General features: G+C 43.0%; 1 protein-coding gene across 22 annotated transcripts in view; it reads left to right on the top strand.

The window, feature by feature from the left end:
* The first annotated feature begins 4,462 nt into the window (after positions 1-4,462).
* Positions 4,463-19,226, top strand: part of JAKMIP3 (Janus kinase and microtubule interacting protein 3) — a 104,657-nt gene continuing 89,893 nt past the window's right edge. For 5 of the 22 annotated variants that reach the window (XM_083505942.1, XM_083505939.1, XM_083505948.1 and 2 more), the window contains exon 1: positions 4,467-5,223. The gene's annotated coding sequence lies outside the window, so the exon portion shown is untranslated. Of the gene's footprint in view, positions 5,224-19,226 lie in introns of all 22 variants that reach the window. The other 17 variants (XM_083505955.1, XM_083505936.1, XM_083505933.1 and 14 more) reach the window with 8 other exon arrangements.

Raw genomic sequence — 19,226 nt, 5'->3', positions numbered from 1 at the left:
CAACAGCAAGTCACAGTTCTGCCTCAGTGTAGTCAGATATAATGCTAATGTCACAGAAGCCAGGAAACCTGTGGGGTAGTTTATTAAGATAACCATTCAACTTCCACCCTATTTACTTAGCCAAGCTGACAACAACTTCCTATCCATTGTTTCGATCGCCCAGATAGTTGTAAATGGGATGTAAATTATCTCCACTGAGACTGGATTCAACCACAACTTATGTTACATTGATTAGTTTGTATAATGCATATGAAGTGAGGCGCACGACCCCCTTCTCACATGAACCCAGGAACATGGAAGTCGCTTCCATGTGATGCAAAGCAGCCTTATGCTGCTGGATTGTGTGTGTGTGTACATGTATGTGAATGGAGCAAACGAGTAAGCGGGACGGAGCCAGGGTTTGTGGGTCTTTTCCACCCAGTCAGAGTCCTTTCATTCAATGGGGTGTCAGTTGGGTGGGAACGACCTGCACAAGCCATGTGGTTGCTTCATTCACACACACACACACACACACACACACACACACACACACACACACGTGTCTCACCAGTGGAAGACCTCATTAAAAGGAAGTGACTCCCACACATAGGCACCTAATATTAAACATGATGCAGAAAAAGAGGACAGAGAGGTGGTTTCCCCTCCTCTTTCATAACACGAGAGTGATCCAAGGGACCGGAATGTTGGAAGATTCAGGACAAGCAAAAGAAAATGTTTCTTCACACCACACACCACTTTAAAAGGTGGTTAGATAAAATTTTTGGAGGTGAAAGCTATCAATGGCTACTAGCCACAATATGTAAAAGGTAAAGGTAAAAGACCCCTGGATGGTTAAGTCCAGTAAAGGCGACTATGGGGTCCCTACGCTCATCTCTCTTTCAGGCCAAGGGAGCCGGCGTTTGTCCGTAGACAGCTTTCCGGGTCATGTGGCCAGCAGGACTAAACCACTTCTGGTACAACGGGACACAGTGACGGAAACCAGAGTGCACAGAAATGCTGTTTACCTTCCCACTGCAGCGATGCCTATTTATCTACTTGCACAGGCATGCTTTCAAACTGCTAGATTGGCAGGAGCTGGGACAGAGCAATGGGAGCTCTCCCCATCACGGGGATTCGAACCACCCACCTTGATTGGCAAGCCCATGAGGCTCAGTGGTTTAGACCACAGCGCCACCCACGTCCCATGTGTTTATGTACCAGTTGTTGGGAATCGCAAGCGGGGAGGGTGCTGTTGCACTCATGTCCTGCTTGCGGGCTTCTCATAGGTATTGGTACGGCTACTGTGAGAAGAGGATGCTGAAAGAAAAGGGCATTCTCCAGCAGAGAGAGAGAAAGGGTGTGTGCCCTAATTCATATAACTTTCTCCATGCGGTCAGATGTTGACCAAATGGAAGTTTGTGCTATCTGGTCTCAAAATACTCAGATTTAGCGCAGATGCTCAGATTCACCACACGGCTGAAAGATTCACAAAACGTACTCTTATTGTTTAAGGCAGCATTTCACTCTGTGGCTCATGTTGTGTAATGCTTCTCTCCTTCTTTTCTTCTGGACTGCAAGAGATGACGTGTTGTTCCTTGACGTGTTTCTAAAAGTAACTTATTCAAATGCTTCCTGCTTCAGTTTTACACTGTTAAAAAATCCCCAAGGCCATTTATAATACACATTCAAATGATAAAACAACCTAAAACAAATACCTCCCCCCCAAAAAAAAGATAAAAGAGCAGTAGAAGTATATAAACCAGCAGAACTGCATGAAAAATTATTAGGAGCACAACATTTCAGAGAGAGAGAGAGAGAGAGAGAGAGAGAGAGAGAGAGAAGTAATAATAGCTTTAAAAATACCCCCCCCCCAAAAAAATCTCCCAATGTTCATGTGGGCAGACTGAGAAGCAGATTTGGGTGACAGCCAGTTGCTAGGGTGCCCTCTGTATGGGCTTTAGAAAGATGCCCGCTTCTGACCAGTCCCCCATCCTGCTTTCTGACGTGCTTGACACTCATTGGGCACCACAGCTGCCACTCGGGTAGGTCACCGAGATTTGCCCCTTCTTTCCAGCCCATCAGCAGGCAGTTTAGAGGACACTTGCCTTGTACTGGGTGCTGGCAACCCACACTATGCCACTGCTTCTAAGTGTCACACAGGTTAGAGGTTGCACCAAGTTCTACTGGTAATGAGAAACATATCATGATTGATTCCCCACCTCTGGAAATATGGAAAATAGGAATTAGGTAGTTTTCATATTAGCAAAGTTGGAGATCATCTTTAGGTGGTAGATAGATTTAAAAAATGTCTACCCAGACATGCAATTTTATTATGTATATTTGCTTTCAAAACTGTTTTTTTAAAAAAATAAAGTCTGTTGATTTTATCAGTATTTTCTTATGACTAGTTAATATTATTTTATTAAACTTACATTGGGGTTTTTTGTTTTTTTTTGTTTGTTAAAAAAGAAACCTAACTAACATATAAATTTCATTAAATATAAATGCAATAGAAGCCAGATTGGGTAGCTTTATATTGCTGCTGTCCCCACACTCTCTTTAGTAATTAAAAAGTAGACCCCTTTTCCATGTAATAGCCTAACTGGCACACATGTCTGATTTGGCCCTTAGGAAGCCTTGCAGCAAATAATATAAAGCAATCCTGTATTATTAATCCCATAAAACAAATCATCATTGCAAGATGATACTAAAGGCCACCCATATGAGTCTAGCTGAGATTTTGGTATTTTGCAGTTCATACCTACTTCATTAAATTACATCAACTCTCAAAAAGCACCTCTTCTGTTCTAAACCACACTGGTGTAAAATCATTTTGCAGTAGATCTATGGCAAATTGCTAACAATTTTTTAATTTTTTTTTGCAGAAGTAGATGCTTCTATTAAGCCTGTGATTATAAATTAATAGCATTGCATCAAATACCCCGAGTCTCATCATAAACAGAAAGGGATAGCTACCAACCACCTGTTACCCCATCTGTGGACCTTTAGAGTTTTGCCAGGCAACAGTGAATTAAATAAACACTATCAGAATAAGTGTCCAATGAGGCTTGCACAGCTGTGGTTATATATTAAAGATATTTATCAGATACACAGGGGCATATATGCATCTTTCCTCTTCAGAGCACTTCACAATCGAACAGTTTGGACAATGCACAAAGGTGCCTTTTGTTAATGGATGCAATGAGCTATAAAACCCCAAACAATTCAGGGAGCGACTATAAATGTCAAAGCCTACTAAAAGTAGAATTACAGAATATTTGAGAACTCGTGTTTAAAGCAATTAGCTGTGGTACCCCTGTATTTGACAGAAACACCACTGTATTTGTATCATTGTGATATTTCTTAGTAGGTTCAAAAATCCTAAGAATTCTTTCAACGTGGTATGTGGCATTTAGGTTTCTTGTTGTATGCTGGCTGGTTAACTTAAGGGGGGACCCCCTAAAACTGAGTATGTTCAGTGGCCAAGTGAGGGACAGAAAGGGAGGGAGAAAATAGGGGTGGGGAAGAGAAGGGCAATGGAATGGGGAATCCTTGAAAAGGGCTTGGGTGGAATCTGGAACAGGAGCTCTCCATGACGCAATGTTTTGTTGCAAGTTCCCTTACTTAGTACTGTATCTGTTTCTTGGTAGGACAAGTCACAGCCCATTGCAGACATTATTTAGCTTTGGGCTGTGTTCTTCAACCTTGGTTCCCCAATGTGGGTGGACTACAATTCCCATCATCCACACCAGTCTAGCCAAGGATGATGGGAGTTGTAGTCTACCCACATCTGGAGACTCAAGGATGGACTTTTTCCACAGTGAGCTGTGCCCAAAAAGCCTTACAAAAAACCACCTGTCTTATAGATATGCAAACCTGCAGTTTACAAAAGGTACCAGAACGTTCAAATAGGCCAAAGTCCAACCGTTCAGTGTTGCAAATAAATAATTTAGACCTAACATGTCAGCACAGACCAAAAGGAAAGTTAACAAGCAAGCAGTACATAAATACAACTGAAAGGAGCCTGGGACCTTCTCTCTAGCTCTGGGCTTCCTACAAGGGGTTGATGATGAGTCCTCTTATCTGCCATGCCCGGATACTTTAAAGACATTTGCAAAGACCCCAGCGCAATTTCCCCTTCTGCATCCTTTCAGAGCAGAGAAACAAGAATTTCAAGATGAAGATGAAGAGGTGATCGATTAATACCTGGCCCCGGACGGGCCACGTCTGCGGAGGACCCCTGCAGGAGGAACTCGGACCGTCTCTCTGGCTGCTTGCAAATGCCAGAGAGAGGAGCCACGGGGATTTTAAATGTCAGTCTCGGCTGGGTCCTGCTACATCCCTTACTTGGCAGCGGAGAGGAAGGGGAGGTGGAGAGAGAGGCAAGCCTCCGTAACCTTGGCAACGCAGAGAGTGGAAGCAACAATCCCCACCCTGCTTAGGATGCTGGAGAGGAATTTGTTTTACGCTTTGAGAAAAGCCAGCCGCGAATTAGGTGGCTGCAGCTGAGGGCTGGCCTTGCTGCTGGATCGAGCGCCTTTGCCTTTCCCTTCCTGAATGGGAGGGCCTCCGTTTCTCCAAGTGAGCTCCTCCGATGACGTGCCTGGAGTCGGCTGTTAGCTGCAGTGTCACTGCAATGGCTGAGGGGCGGCTGTTGGATGCTCGCAGTGAGCTCATTTTTCCCAGGAGGAAGGCGAGCATCCAGAGCATCGCCCGGCAACTGCAACCTGCTGGTGAAACCCCTCTCTAGCTCTTTGCCTCACTTAGGCTGGCCTGAGTCTCCACTTTCAGGGTGTGTACCTGGTGAGCAGCTTTTTTAAAAAACAAAACCTGTATGGTCGATTCCACCCCTCCTCCTCTTCCCTCCCTCCCTCCCTCCCTTGCTTTCACCCCCTCCCCCCAAAAAATAATAATGCTGGACTAGACTTGACGAATCATGCTTGCATCACATCTGGTCCTAAGCCGTTTGGAGAACAGCGTATATAACCTGCAGGGAGAGAACGGACTTTTGGATTGCTTGATTTTTGCAGTTAGAAAATGCTAAACCTCTTGCAAAATGCAAGGTGAATGGCAACCCCTCCCACGCCCCTCCCCGCGCAAAAAAACCCCCATGCTGCTTTAAACCTGCCTGCTAGGAGCAACCTACAGGTTTTAGGCTGAAGTGCACTGCAATACACGGAATGGTGCTTCCTTCAGGTAAAGCAGACCAGCAATGTGCCCATCATGATGGAACTTGCCTGTAAGGTCAGTCTCTCTGCATATTTTTGCCTCTTTCTGCACCCGAATGGTATCGGTGTCTTTGCACACACAGTTATATAACTGCCTGCTTGTTCATTCTGGAATTAATCCATTGCCAGGTTCTCGGGTGTGTGTTTTTTTGCATGCTATGCTATGCTAAGCTATGCCATGATTTGTGTGATGTATCAGATGGCTGTAGCCTGGGTAATAAATATAGGTTGGTGGTGTTATTTCTTTTATGGGGGAAAAATATTTTTAATGGAAAAGAAAAGGCCTTGCCAGATCCACGGCATTCTATTCTATTGCATAATGTAGGGAGCTGCACCCATTTTGATTTGGTTACTTCAGATACGAATTCTGAGTAGAGCTGTTAGTTACAAGGTCCCACCTGCACTTTCACATATTGAGCATCAGCATTATTATTTGGGGGTAGGGGGGGTGAGGAGAGAGAGTCTAGCAAATTGCACTGAGCTCCTGTGTGCTGTGGACACCTCTTTAATTCTCTTCTATAACAATAGAGCCCTCTGGGGTTTAATCTGCAGTTAAAAGGGAATTTCCCATTTTATCACCCCTGTTTCCCTTGTCGGTGATAAATGTCAGTTTGGCCCATTAAGTGGCTGGACCTTCCAGTTCATAAAAGCTCACTAGCTGCAGTCAGCATACAACATTGCAGGTGGAGTTGGGAGTACAAAGATAGCAGGTGCAATTCCCCCCCTCTTTTTTTGGATTGTTACTTTCTCCCCTCTGAGCAATCCTGGTAAGATGGGACTTGGTACAATGGGATTCACCTCCATCAATGGTTCCCTTGGGAGAATTGAACAGTTTCTTTCTGCCTTCCATTCTGATTTGCTGCTGTTGGCCTTTACCTTCCTGAAGTACTGTGTTGTCAGCAATGTCATCCTTTGCTTTGAATATAGGTTTGTAGGGAGTTCTCTCTGTGTATGTGAAGGACCAGGGTGGAGGGAGGCAAGGTTTGGAATAGGGAGCTGTCGCTTCAAAGTTTAGTTTCCACTACTTATATGAAATGAACTGTCAGGCATCTCATAAGAAACCAAGGACAACACATATGACAGTAGGAACTGCTCAAGACAAAATGTTAGAAGAGCACTTGAGAAACAGAGCCACTGCAATGTTTAGGGCTGCAATCTGATAACTGCCTACCTGGGACAAAGCCCCACTGAAGTCCACAGGACTTACATCCAGGTAAACATGGATAGGTTAAAACTTCCCCCATCCCCACAAGAATATTGACCCAGAAGTACAGATGTAAATGGCAAGTGAATAACATTTTAGATGATTTTCTTGGTGGCCTCAATCTGCCAGACGAAGAAAGCTTTCATTGTGGACTGCTGTATGAAGACAATAATTTTCAATAACAACCTAGGCTTGCATTTTTTTCAAGCATTTTATCTGTGTATCTAATCACCAGTATACATTTCAGCATTTTATTTCAGTAGATTAACAACTGTATAAGCAACCTCAGAAATATTTGCTACCATCCAGGGGAATTCTCAAGCTCTGTCTTCTTGGGTATACTAATACATAATATTTCATTTCAGCATTGGGTGGGGGGCAAATAGATGAGTCTCCAGAATGATCTTTAGATGACAGCTGAAAAGACTCAACAGTCTTTTAGCAGTAACAGCATTAATTGAGCACAGCAAACTTCCCATGGGTTCTTAAACCACCCATATTCCAAAAACAGACTGAATTTTGTATTGTGGGGTAGAGCCCACCAACTTTTTAATAGCTGATTAGTTTGGTATTTATAATCCACAAGGGTTGTTTTCTCTTGCAAGAAAACTTGCAACATATATGGTCTATTACAATAACAGGATATGTAGATTGGTGAGTGATTAACTGTTGCAGCTTAGATTGTGTGTTAACATAAAAGGTACTGGAGCATATTCCAAAAGGAACTGGAGCACAAGACAGACTCCCATTGATTATATAAAATAGCACCATTTACTGAGTCTCTGTTGTCCAGTACCCCAGATTACCCAAATGAACAGTGTGTGCATATCTCAAAGAGGATAACCCTCCCATTTATTTGAATTTCTAAATATCCAAAATATTTTTCTTTTCTTTTCAACTTTGAGTACCGGTATGTTTGGTCAACTCTCATTAAAAACTCACCAGCACATTAGACATTCTTTGCAAAAAAATAAAATCAAAAGTAAATCACCAATTCTGCCATTCTCACAAAAACCATTGCCAAAAGTTCAGATTCTGCATTTGCATCTATAGCTGAGACTTAGGTTATCCATATATCTTCTGTCTACATATGTATAAGATATATACATAAGATTAGCTAAGTAGATAAATAGGTATCGCTGTGGTGGGAAGGTAAACAACATTTCTGTGCACTCTGGCTTCTGTCACAGTGTTCTCTTGCATCAGAAATGGTTTAGTCATGCTAGCCACATGACCTGGAAAGCTGTCTGTGGACAAACGCTGGCTCCCTTGGCCTGAAGCAAGATGAGCACCGCACCCCATAGTCACCTCTGACTGGACTTAATCATCCATGGGCCCTTTAATTTTTTTTAAAGTCTACATCCTTGAGGCTCCTTCTGATATTGCTGACAAAATACACATATTTTGTCAATGTTCATCTTTAAAATGTGAGAAAAAGAAGCTTTGTATACTGATCAGACTTTATGTGACTCATCCCATTGTGTATTTCTGTGTAAATTCCACTTGATGTGCCATTTACCTCTTTTGTCTCCTCTGCTTCCTTTTAAATTTCACTAGGACTTGTTTAAGTTGTATTCAATGTTTTTTCCCCCCAGGAAGAGCTAAATGAATGGTTCCAAATGAAATTTAAGTATCCTATGCATATTTACTAGGGAATAAGCTCCATTGAACTCAGTAGGATTTATGTTAGAGTAAATATGCTTAGGATCAGGCTATTATAGTGAAATTCTTTAGTATTTACTCAGGCCTAAACCACACTGAGTTAAGCTCGATGGGGCTTATTTCCCAAGTAAGTGTGCGTATGATTACAGTAGAGCTGCCATACGTCTGGAATTTCCCAGACAGGCTTCGTCTGTCAAAAATGGCATCCGGGTAGAATTTTCAGGAAACAGCTATAATGTCCGGGGAAACCCAGCGTATGACAGCCCATATCACAAGTGTTATTTTTTGGGGTGATTTCCCTTTTTAAAAAAGTTTAAAACTTAAATTTTCATGTCCAGATTTTCACTTTTTGAAATATGGCAACCCTAAATTACAGAATTAGGTGTGTGTGTGTTTTTTTTCTTGCTGTAATGATATGATGTGTGGATGAGGCCATACATGCCTTCTTCCTCCCATCTAAGCCTACTTTGGCCAATAACACAGCCCGTTCAAAAAAGCAGGGAACTGTGCTCTCAGCAGATCAGCTGAGATGGATGGAAGTGCTCCAGCTAATACTTGGCCATAGCTCAGAGGCAGATTACCTGTTTTGCATAGGAAAGCGCCTAGGTTCCATCACTAGCCTCTTCATGTAGGGCTGGGGATGACCCCCATCTAAAAACTTGGGAAGCCATTGCAAGCCCTGTGGACAATACTGAAGTAGATGGATCAGTGTTCTGACTGAAGGAGCTCAATGGTCTGACTTTGTATAAAGCAGCTTCCTCGGTTCCCCGGTGCTTAGCCCATTCTGTTGCAGCACAGGTCTGCTTGATCCAGGCTGAGTTGTGTTGACGAGCTGACTGGTATACTTGGAAGTCAGACCAATAGATCCAAAAGGAATTATTTCCATTAGTGGGTTTGGCATTTGGTTAGGTACTAAATCTGAGAGCGAGCAAATAACGACTATGACCTTTGGTGCAGATAGGAAAGCTTAAGATACTAGACTTAATGGGCTTCCAGGCATACCTTCTTTAGATGGCAATAGCTGTAGCTCAGTGGCAGAGCAATTTGCATGGTGTGCAGAAGGTCCCAGGCTCAATCCCTAGGTCGTGTCTGAAACCCTGGAGAGCTATTGCCAGCCACTGTAGACAATACTGAACTCCATGGACCAGCGGTCTGATTCAATATAAGACAGATTTCCATGTTCCTATGTGATGTGTATTAGTTTACTTACTTAAAAAATATGCTAAGCCAGATCTGTTACATTTAGGGACCTTTTCCTGATTCTGCCCTGCTTCTTCTGCTCCAAGGTCCTACTCTGATGACACCACTGGCTAGTGCTGTTGCAGCTGAGCTAAACTGGAACTATTTGTGCATGGAGCCTGCCCATTCTCCCCAAGAGAAATGTATTTTTCCTCCTCCCTTATTTTCATTTCAGATAGGGCCTGCAGAGCTTTGTTCAGGCCACAGTGGCTTCCAAGGACAACAAATGCCATCAGAGCAAAGTGGTTCATATGTCTGGGCCATTATGGAAGTCCTCTTCTGTGTAACACTGCTACAAAAATAAAAGATCAATATTAAGAGGCTAAATATGGTTATATGCAAAACCCTATATAATTTGGTTCTTGTAAAACCAGACAGTTTACTGCTCTGTTCATTTATTTATTTTTATCACTTATAAAATAATCTCAACCTTTTCTTTTAAAAAATGAACTCATTAAATAAGCAATTCACAAGCCTACAACTTTTATTAATATGCAAAGTATGTCATGCTTTTTCATTAGCACAGAACTTTATGAGACGCTGAGAGCACATTAAAAGAATCTCATTTTTTGTTTTATTACGATTATCTAGGGTTTATTGAACTTGTAGTTGTAGAGAGTTATAGCCAGCAGTGGTGTGCAGCATCACTTTGAAGAACATTTATTTCCCAACATGCATAGGATTGTGTTGCTAGTTGTACATGCATCCTATTGAAATTAATGGCCACCTATGTCATATAAATTTGTCCCATTGACAATGGCCAATTAATTTCACCCAACCCATGGTCCACACTCGTCCTTTCAGAGGTTGGTTGAAATGGGCAGCTCTGAGGTCACAACTGTAGCCTGCTGAAAGTAAGGAAGAGGCAGATCACATTGCCACATTCAAATCTTCCTCAGCACCATTCTGTTTAGCTCTGGGTAAAAGCAACAGCAATAAGCTCAAGGCCTATTGGCCGTCTTCCTAATTTGTTAAATGCGGGTTTCAGCTAACTTTGACACAATTTTTCAGATTATTAATTACCGGTTACAGTGGATTGAAATCAACGGGACTGCTTGGGCGGCAAGCCTATCCTCACTTACCTGGGACTAAGCCCCACTTAATTCAATAGGACCTACTTCTGAATAGTTCCTACTGCCAGTCTTGACTTCACTTGAGTCCCACTGATTTCACTCGGTTCAGCTTATTTAGTCTGGATCCAGCCCAATGCCATAATTAACCAATTTTTGAATTACAAATAAAGCTCTGCTTCTGCAGTGCAATCTATGAAAATGAAAGTGCAGTGCACCAATTTCTTTTCCATGGTCTTAGTTCATGTCTACAGAATGCACACTGGTTTGAACCCAGTCCATTGGCTGGGGCTTACACAGCACTACTGCTGGTGGATTGCACTCAGTAGACCATAACCCAGTACCGTTTTGCATGTTTAAACTTAATTGATTTCACATAGGGTTTAGGTGGATAGCACTGCACTGATTTGCAGCCCTGATGCTCTTTTAGTCTTTTGATGTGCATTCAGGATTTCTATGGCTGCCTAATTTAATTCTGAGCATTCCTTAAAATAAAGATATTTTCAAATCCAACCCTCAAATTTCCAAAGACTCCCTTGAAATGGAAACATAGTTTGGACCAATTTCTAAACATCTAATCACATTCAAAAATCCACGTTTCTTCCACCCTGAAATGCAGAGCACTCTTCAGGGAGAACTAAAAGTGTTGGAAACAACTGAGAAATGGACATAAATCCCAAGTGAGTCCAGCCACTGAGTACTCTGAATGAGTTTTCGCCTGACAAGCTGAGTGCAAATGGCTCCCCCAGGGATCAAATGTAACATTGAGCATGGAGGCCTTTGTTTTTTATCCATTTGCAGCTGCCATCGCGAAATCACCTTACACTGCATGCACACAGCCTCCGTGCAACACTGACTCAGAGCATTTCTGCTTTGATTACTGTTTCAATAAGGTTCAGTTCATATATTATCCTGGCACATGGCTGCCTCCTGGAAACCAAATTGCATAGGCACCCAAGATGAAATGTTGAGCAGGCTTGGTGAGCTTTCCACAGGTACCTAATTGGCCATGTAGTAAAGAGGATTCTGGACTAGACAGTCCTCTAGTCTGATCCAGCAGGGCTGTTCTGAAACAGTTGGCATAATGGGGCGGCCCCTTGGATCAGACATCCTGACATTGTGTCACTGCTGATTACATGGACAGGGTGGGGCAGGGAACCAGCAAAGTCAGGGCTGTGTGGACTTACACACCAGTGAAGAAGAAGAAGAAGAAGACCCCACCCATCTGGCTGGGTTGCCCCAGCCACTCTGGGCGGCTTGCAACACACATAAAAACATCATAAAACACCAAACATTAATAATAACCATCTGATCTGATACAAAAAAGTTACAATAACTTTAAAATAGACAACCTATATCAAACAAAGCTACACTGAACAATCCACAAAAGTGCAATAGTAAACTAGGGTTGCCATATTGCAAAAAGTCGTTAGGTTGTTGAGCTTTTTGACTTGCCTAAGTTCCAGAACAGGGTGCCACCCCCCGGACGTCACTTCTGCCTTTGAAATCCCGGTTATGTCTGGACGTATGTCAGCCCTATAGTAAACAACAAAATTGAACATCAGCAAATAATAATCAAACAGTCCACACCCATTAATTACAATAAAGAATTACCAAACTATAATCAGTTAAAAAACCAGCATATTAAACTATAATCAGTAAAAATAATGGCAAGTCACAATGCATAAAATGCCACAAAGAATACAAAGCCATTGTAAAAGGATCAACTTGAGATATATATCACTGGACTCCTCTTCTTTCTTTTCAGCTGTTTCTGCCCACGCAGCACTGATCACCACAGCATCAGGGAGTGTAGAGCTGTGGCACCAGCCCCTTCTTCTTAGGCACTTATGTCTGTGCAAAGGGCTGCCCAAGTGATTTGTGCTGATAGTAACCGCGCCAGGGAAACCATGCCAGTAATGTGTAGTTTCCTGGCACAGTGATTAGCGACCCGAATCAAAATGGTAGCCTTCATTGCTAATATTCATTCAGCTTTTCAGCCACAACTGCACAACCTGATAATATAGAAAGTGGCCCTATGAACTGTGACCCATTTGATTATCTGCACTAGGCAAAGAAAACTCAAAAGTTTCAGAGAGCGATTGATTTCTGGTGCACTGTATCTGATACTGCAAACCGTAAGAGTTCTAGCGGCATTATCATTTCCATTCAGATATTCTGAGAGTGGTGATTCAAACTCCCTGGAGAGTGATCAGTGGAATTCTTAAATCAACACTATTTTGCCAGGGTACTGGTGAATTATACATAGTTCTATAAACCTGTCTCAGGATTCTTGTTTGATGTATAGCTGAACCTGCTGTGCAAAAGGGGCTAGGATTAGTCTTTGAAACACCTCCATCACCCCATATATGAAGACTTCCAGCAAAGAGCACCAATTCCCAGAGTGGTTTAAATAACCAATCCCTCTTCCCAGGGAGCCCTGGGAATTGTAGCTCTAAGTCCTGGTACCCTTAACAAACTACAGCTTCCGGAATTCTTTGGGGAAAACCATGGCTGTTTCACATGGCATCCTAGTGCTTTAAATATATGGTGTGAATGGGGCCATTGTTGTTGTCTGGAGGAGCTGTGGTGCAACAAAACCAGGACAAAAAGAAACCAGAAGATTTGTGGTACAAAACTTTGTTAGATTTCAGCAAAACGTTACAGGACTTGCATTGATTAGAAATGAAGCAGCGTGACTACTTCAAAACGTTTGCAGGTGCAATGAACTACTGAAAGCAAGAATGCATATGACTGCTCAAATAGCTTCGTGTGCACAAACCATCATGAATGCTCAATTAAAAAAAGGATGTCTGGAGGAGCCCAATGGTAATTAACCCACATAAATACAGTTTGTACTGCTTAGTAAATTAAGCTAATTTAGTGAAAGAGTTTTACAAAGCTATCAGCTAGTGAGCCTTTCAGGGTTTTCACCCACTGGTCAAGTGAAGAAGGGGTCTTAGGGATGAGGGAAGTATTTTTGACTCGTGGTGTGTCTGTGTCTTTCGCATACATTGTTATCCATTGTTATAGCTGTAGCTAGCAGCACTATACCTTAAACCAATCGTTTCAAAGTTCCTACCTGCAGGCCCAATTGACGCAGCTGAAAACTACTGAGGCCCAGCACTCACAAAATGGTGGTGGATGGAGATCAAGTTTGACACAATCAGCTGACAATTACATACATCATTTTCAACTGAAATCTAATCTATCTTTTGATGTTATTCCATTTTTTGACTGCAGCATTTTCCTCATGGCAAGAAGTTCCACTGCTCAGGTTTCCCTGAGCTAAATAAAGAGGTGTTTTGACAGCCTCCCCATTTTCAGCAGAATTTGCTGATCCAGAAGCTTTAAGTGGAGAAGACTTTTTCTTCCTTCCTGCTGCCATGTATCCATCAAAAGCATTTTTAGTGCTCCCCTGTACATTCATTTCCCATTCTACTTTCACACTCAACTTGAACCTTATCCATACCCTCACCTCATTTTCCCCTCCTGGTCCTTTTACATTCACTTTCCCCTCCTATAACACCTTTCTTTTCTTAGCCCCTTCTTTTCTATTCCCACGTTGTTAGTTATAAACATTAACATTTTCTCTCACTTTTTCATCTCCCTCAACACCTCCTCTGGTCCTTTTCCCCCAGTGGAGGAAGACTTTCCTTCCTCTCCCTTTCCCCTTGAACATCTGTCACCTGGCCACTTTCATTCAGTGTGCAAAGAGTTGCTGGTGCTAGCATTGGTCTGACCAAAAGGTTATGGGCATATGTAGGCAGCAGGGCAGACAGGTGAAGAGGCACCACAGCCCACCTGAAAGTGCCCAGGTGAATCCTGGCCCACTGCTTCAAAAACACTGCCTTACGCCCTTCCTCGTCCCCAGCAGGAGCAACCAACCAATTATATCTAGGAGAAAAGGGCTCATCACTTTTTAGATAAGTTTGCTCTCAGGAAACTTTCCACAGGTCCATGGGCTTTTTCAGGCCTTCTTTGTTATAATGACCTTGGATGTTATCAGCTAATTGGAGCCATTCTGCGATAAGTTACTGTTCCCAGACAGAATCTTGTTATTTTTTTGGCAATTAACTACACCTGGGGGGGAAAAGCTGCCCTATCTCTGGGAATGAATTTCAGTTGTGAAATAACTCTTTTTAATCATCTACTGACAGTGGCTCAGGTTTCTACAAGACAGCTGACAATGGATGGCTATGGGGATGCCATGCATAGCAGCATCCATTCTGCACTCCTAGTGTGGGATGCAAACAAGTATGAGGTCCAGACACTGCCTGCATCCTTTATGGGACACCAGGGATGTTTGCTCATATACTACTGTATGCTCAAGAACATGTGCTAGGGATGTTTGCTGGGTTTGGGCTCCCTACAAAAAAACATTTGAAAAGACTGAAACTGCCCTTTGTACTTTTTTGTGTTCATGATGGCAGATACCACCCACTGGCTTGTAGTTATAATAAGAGGGAGTTAAAAAGGTAAAGGTAAAGGATCCCTGACAGTTAAGTCCAGTCACAGACGACTCTGGGGTTTGGCGCTCATCTCGTTTTACAGGCCAAGGGAGTCGGCGTTTGTCCACAGACAGTTTTTCCAGGTCGTGTGGCCAGCATGACTAAGCTGCTTCTTGTGCAACAGAACACCGAAACCTGCTCTGGTAAAACGCAGTTTACCTTCCCGCCCGAGTGGTACCTATTTATCTACTTGCACTTTTTGGTGTGCTTTTGAACTGCTAGGTTGGCAGGAGATGGGGCCAAGCAATGGGAGCTCACCCCATCATGGGGATTCGAACCGCCAACCTTCTGATCGGCAAGTCCAAGAGGCTCAGTGGTTCAGACCACAGCGCCACCCGCGTCCCTCTAAGAGGGGGTTACTGGGAGCTTAAAAGCGTCAGAGCTGTGTTGTACTGAATGGTGTGGCTTGAGCTAGTGCCGGATTTATGTATAAGCTAAACAAGCTATAGCTTAGGGCCCCACTCTTGGGCCCCCCCAAAAAAAAATTAAAGGAAAAAAAACTGGATGTACATTTCCAAAATATAAGATAAAAAATAAAATAAAACCTACATACAGCAACTATGTTTTGTGTTGTGTAGGCTCCTATGTGTTATGTGCACATGGCTTTAGATACCTATTAGGTCCAGAAATTACCATATAGCATATATTCAACACAAAAAACAGTGACAATTTGTTGTTGACAAAGGACAGCTGGACATATAGCTTAGGGCCTCATCAGACCTAAATCCAGCCCTGGCTTGAGCTCAAGTTTGTTTTTTCCTGGCTGGAATGTGTCTTTGAACTCTGATTGTGACTCTTTTGGTTGCCTGAATGGGGGATAGAAAGGGTGTGTGCGTGCAGAAAGTAGTGTACAAAGATAGCATTTGCATTTCTTGTTCTGCCCACTCTTGTCTCTGGCCCTGCACATCGCTGGTATGTGGTCCCTGCAGTCTTGCCCAGGTGGAAATATGGACCTCGGTTGGAAAAACATTCCCCACTTTACACTTTGGGCATCCCAGGGAATGAGCTGATATTCTCTGGGTAAAGGTATTGTTTGTGCTTGGACAAGCGGTTGGGGACTTGCCATATCCTTACACAGGTGAGTATAGAACTGCAGCCTTAATTGCTACTTTTTATATAAAATAAAATATGTCATGTTATTAGCGGCCAAAGTTCTAGGTATGGTGCAGACTAGTGTTTGAAAAAGAAAGAAAGTCACAATGTTTATTGCTCTTATTAGATAGTTATAGAACTGTACCCAAGGGACTCTTTTGCCAAGCACAGTGTTCCTTATCTCAGGTTTTCCTGGTGCAATCTTGTGCGTTGTGCAATTTAAACTCCTGCATGTTCTGAGCCGAACAGTTGCCATCCAGCCCATTCTCTAAAATATATGCAAAGGCATCCTCATTGAAAAGCACAATGCCGCACACAGGAGCAGGATACTTCCGCATACATGGTTATGTTTCCTAGCAACTGCAGCCATTCAGATGGGGAAGGCTTTAAATATTCAGTGATGTTATTTTTCCTGCCACTGCAAAGGCAAAATGGTCTCTATTTGTTTTGCGAGCTTTTGTTCCCGGTCTCAGATTTAAAGAAAAGAATGCAGTTCTTAAATGGTACTAGGTGGGGTGGGGAAGGGTGGGAAGAATGAATAAATTGAATATAGCCATGAAATGGATTGAAAACAGAAGTGCCAATATTGCAGGGTTGCCATATTCTGAAGGGCAAAAACCCCTTCCTTGCCTGCTTGCCCCCTCCTTACCTTTGCCCAGCCCTGGGAATGTCATGCCAGGTCTGGCGACCGCCCAAAATTGGCAAGAGGCCTTGCTCAGCTTCATGAAGGCCGCACCCGGCCTGCCAGCCACCAGGAGCAGTGCAGGGCCTAGCGCAGCCCCAGGAAGGCCACCTGATGCAGTGTTTTGTGTTCTGGGGCACAGCGCCTTCTGGGCATGTGCATGCCCCACAAAGAAAAATAAAAATAAAATTTAAAAACCCAGTCAATCTATGAAAAATGCAAAAAATCCGCCTGGATGGGTGTGCTGCCCCCCCCCCAAAAGAGTTCATGTCCAGGAAATCCCGGACTTTGGCAACCCTACAATTTTGTTATAGAATCATAGAACTGGAGAGTTGGACGGGGTACTGGTGGTCTTCTAGTCCATTTCGGCAATGCAGGAATATGCCCCTATGGGGATCAACCTGCAACCTAGTTCAGATTGCTGTATCTCAAAAAGAATATATGGGGGCTGAAGAGCAAAAAAGGTTAACCGCAATGATCATGGAGTAATTCCCCTATGAGGAAAGGTTATGATTCCGGGGGCTTTTCAAACTTAGAGAAAGTGCAAGTAAGGGAGATCTAATAGATTTGTGTAAAATTAGGCGGGGTGTGAAGAAAGTTGATAGGGCAACATTTTTCTCCCTGTCTCATAATATTGGAACCTAGGGCCATGTAATGAAACTGAATGCTGGAAGGTTAAGGATGGGCAAGGAAGCCCTTCTTCACCCTGTGCGTAGCTAAAACTATGCAGTTTGCTTGGATAGGCCTTTAGTCAGATCCAGCAAGGCTTTTATTAAGTGTTGCTCCTCTTTCAACCTAGTCACAAATATGAGGTGTAGCCATCTAAACAGTTTTGAATGCATCTCATGTATGCAGCTATGACAAATGATATTGCTTTAACTATGCATATGTTCTCTTCCAACTGATTCATTCCATGACAGAGTATTAAGAGTGCTTAAGCCCATTGATTACAGAAAACTTAAAGCTGAAATCATACCCACACTTACTCGAGAGCAAGTGCCGCTGAACTCATATAGTAAGCATGCATTGGATTGCAATGCACAGCAGTGCTGGATTGTGGCGTAAACTGAAAGGTTTAACTGATGAGAGACCATATTGCTGCAGAAATATTGCATATGAGATCATCCCACCCCGAAAATATACACATGAGATTGTTAGGAGCATATTAAAAGATAAATTAGGGCTGCGTATCAGAATTCAGAGAGAGAGAGAAAGAGAGAGGGATGCCTTGCTCTTTGAAGCTGTGCTACCTCAAATAAGGGAATCCTTTTGCAGTCTAGTGAGCTGAGACAATAGTAACACTTACACTTAGCTTTGTATGCTAACGCTGAAAGTGTTACACATACTTTATCCCTCAAATATACAACAATCCTGTAAGAGAACTGAGTCTTATTTTCCCTTAGCCCCGTTGCAAGCACTTCTAATTAGCAGGATGAAGGATGTTATTAAAAGACAAGAAGGATCAGGGAAGGACTATTGCTCATTTGTAGAGCACATACTTTGCACGAAAGGTCCCAGGTTTAGTCTCTGGTGTCTCCAGGTAGGGCTGGAAAATGCTGTTGCCTGAAACCCTGGAGAGATTCCACTAGTAACTGTCCTTGGTACTAAGATAAATGGACCAATTTGCCTAACTTGGTATAAGGAAGCTTCCTGTGCTCCTCTAATAACAGTAGTCCTACCTGCTCAGATAACAGTAATGCAACAGAATAATAATAATAATGATAATAAATTTATTATTTATACCCCACCCATCTGACTGGGTTTCCCCAGCCACTCTGGGCAGCTCCCAACAGAATATTAGAAACACGCTAAAACATCAGTCATTAAATACTTCTCTAAACAGGGCTGCCTTCAGATGTCTTCTAAAAGTCTGGTAGTTGTTTATTTCCTTGACATCTGATGGAAGGGCATTCCACAGGGTGGGCACCACTTCCGAGAAGGACCTCTGCCTGGTTCCCTGTAACCTCACTTCTCACAGTGAGGGAACCGCCAGAAGGCCCTCGGCGCTGGACCTCAGTGTCCAGGAAGAATGATGGGTGTAGAGACGCTCTTCAGGAATACTGAAGGAGAAAAGCACACACATACATGCCATTCTCATGCAACCAGAAGAAACAGAAAACTGCATCTGTCCTCCACAACAGGATGTAGATGGCTGTGCTTTGGCGTCACTGAAGTCTATCATGTTCAGAAGCCTCTGGCTAGTAGCTGTTCTGTTTGTACTGTTCCATATATAGTCAAAGGACTTTCTTCCCTGCCCTGGGCCTGCCTTTCATGCCCTGCAGCATACACCTTTCATCTCTGCTCGTCCTCGCTGACATGGGTCATTGTAAAGACAAACTGCTGATTTTGAGAAATGCTAATGCTTTGCAGTGGGAGAGACAGGCAGCCTCGGGGAAAGAGGAGATGTGAAGAAATCCTTAAATCAGATTGCACATGCAAGAGAGCTGCAGGTGTCTTATTCCCCCTGCCTCTGAGTCTTATTGAAGTTTACATTTGTGGTGGTGTTCCTACCTCAATATTAAAGACATTCAAAATGGCAGTTACCCACAGAGGGATAGC

This window comes from Podarcis liolepis, assembly GCF_965112155.1.
Source record: "Podarcis liolepis genome assembly, chromosome: 5".
NCBI lineage: Eukaryota > Metazoa > Chordata > Lepidosauria > Squamata > Lacertidae > Podarcis > Podarcis liolepis.
This window is presented reverse-complemented; position numbering and strand designations above follow the sequence as displayed.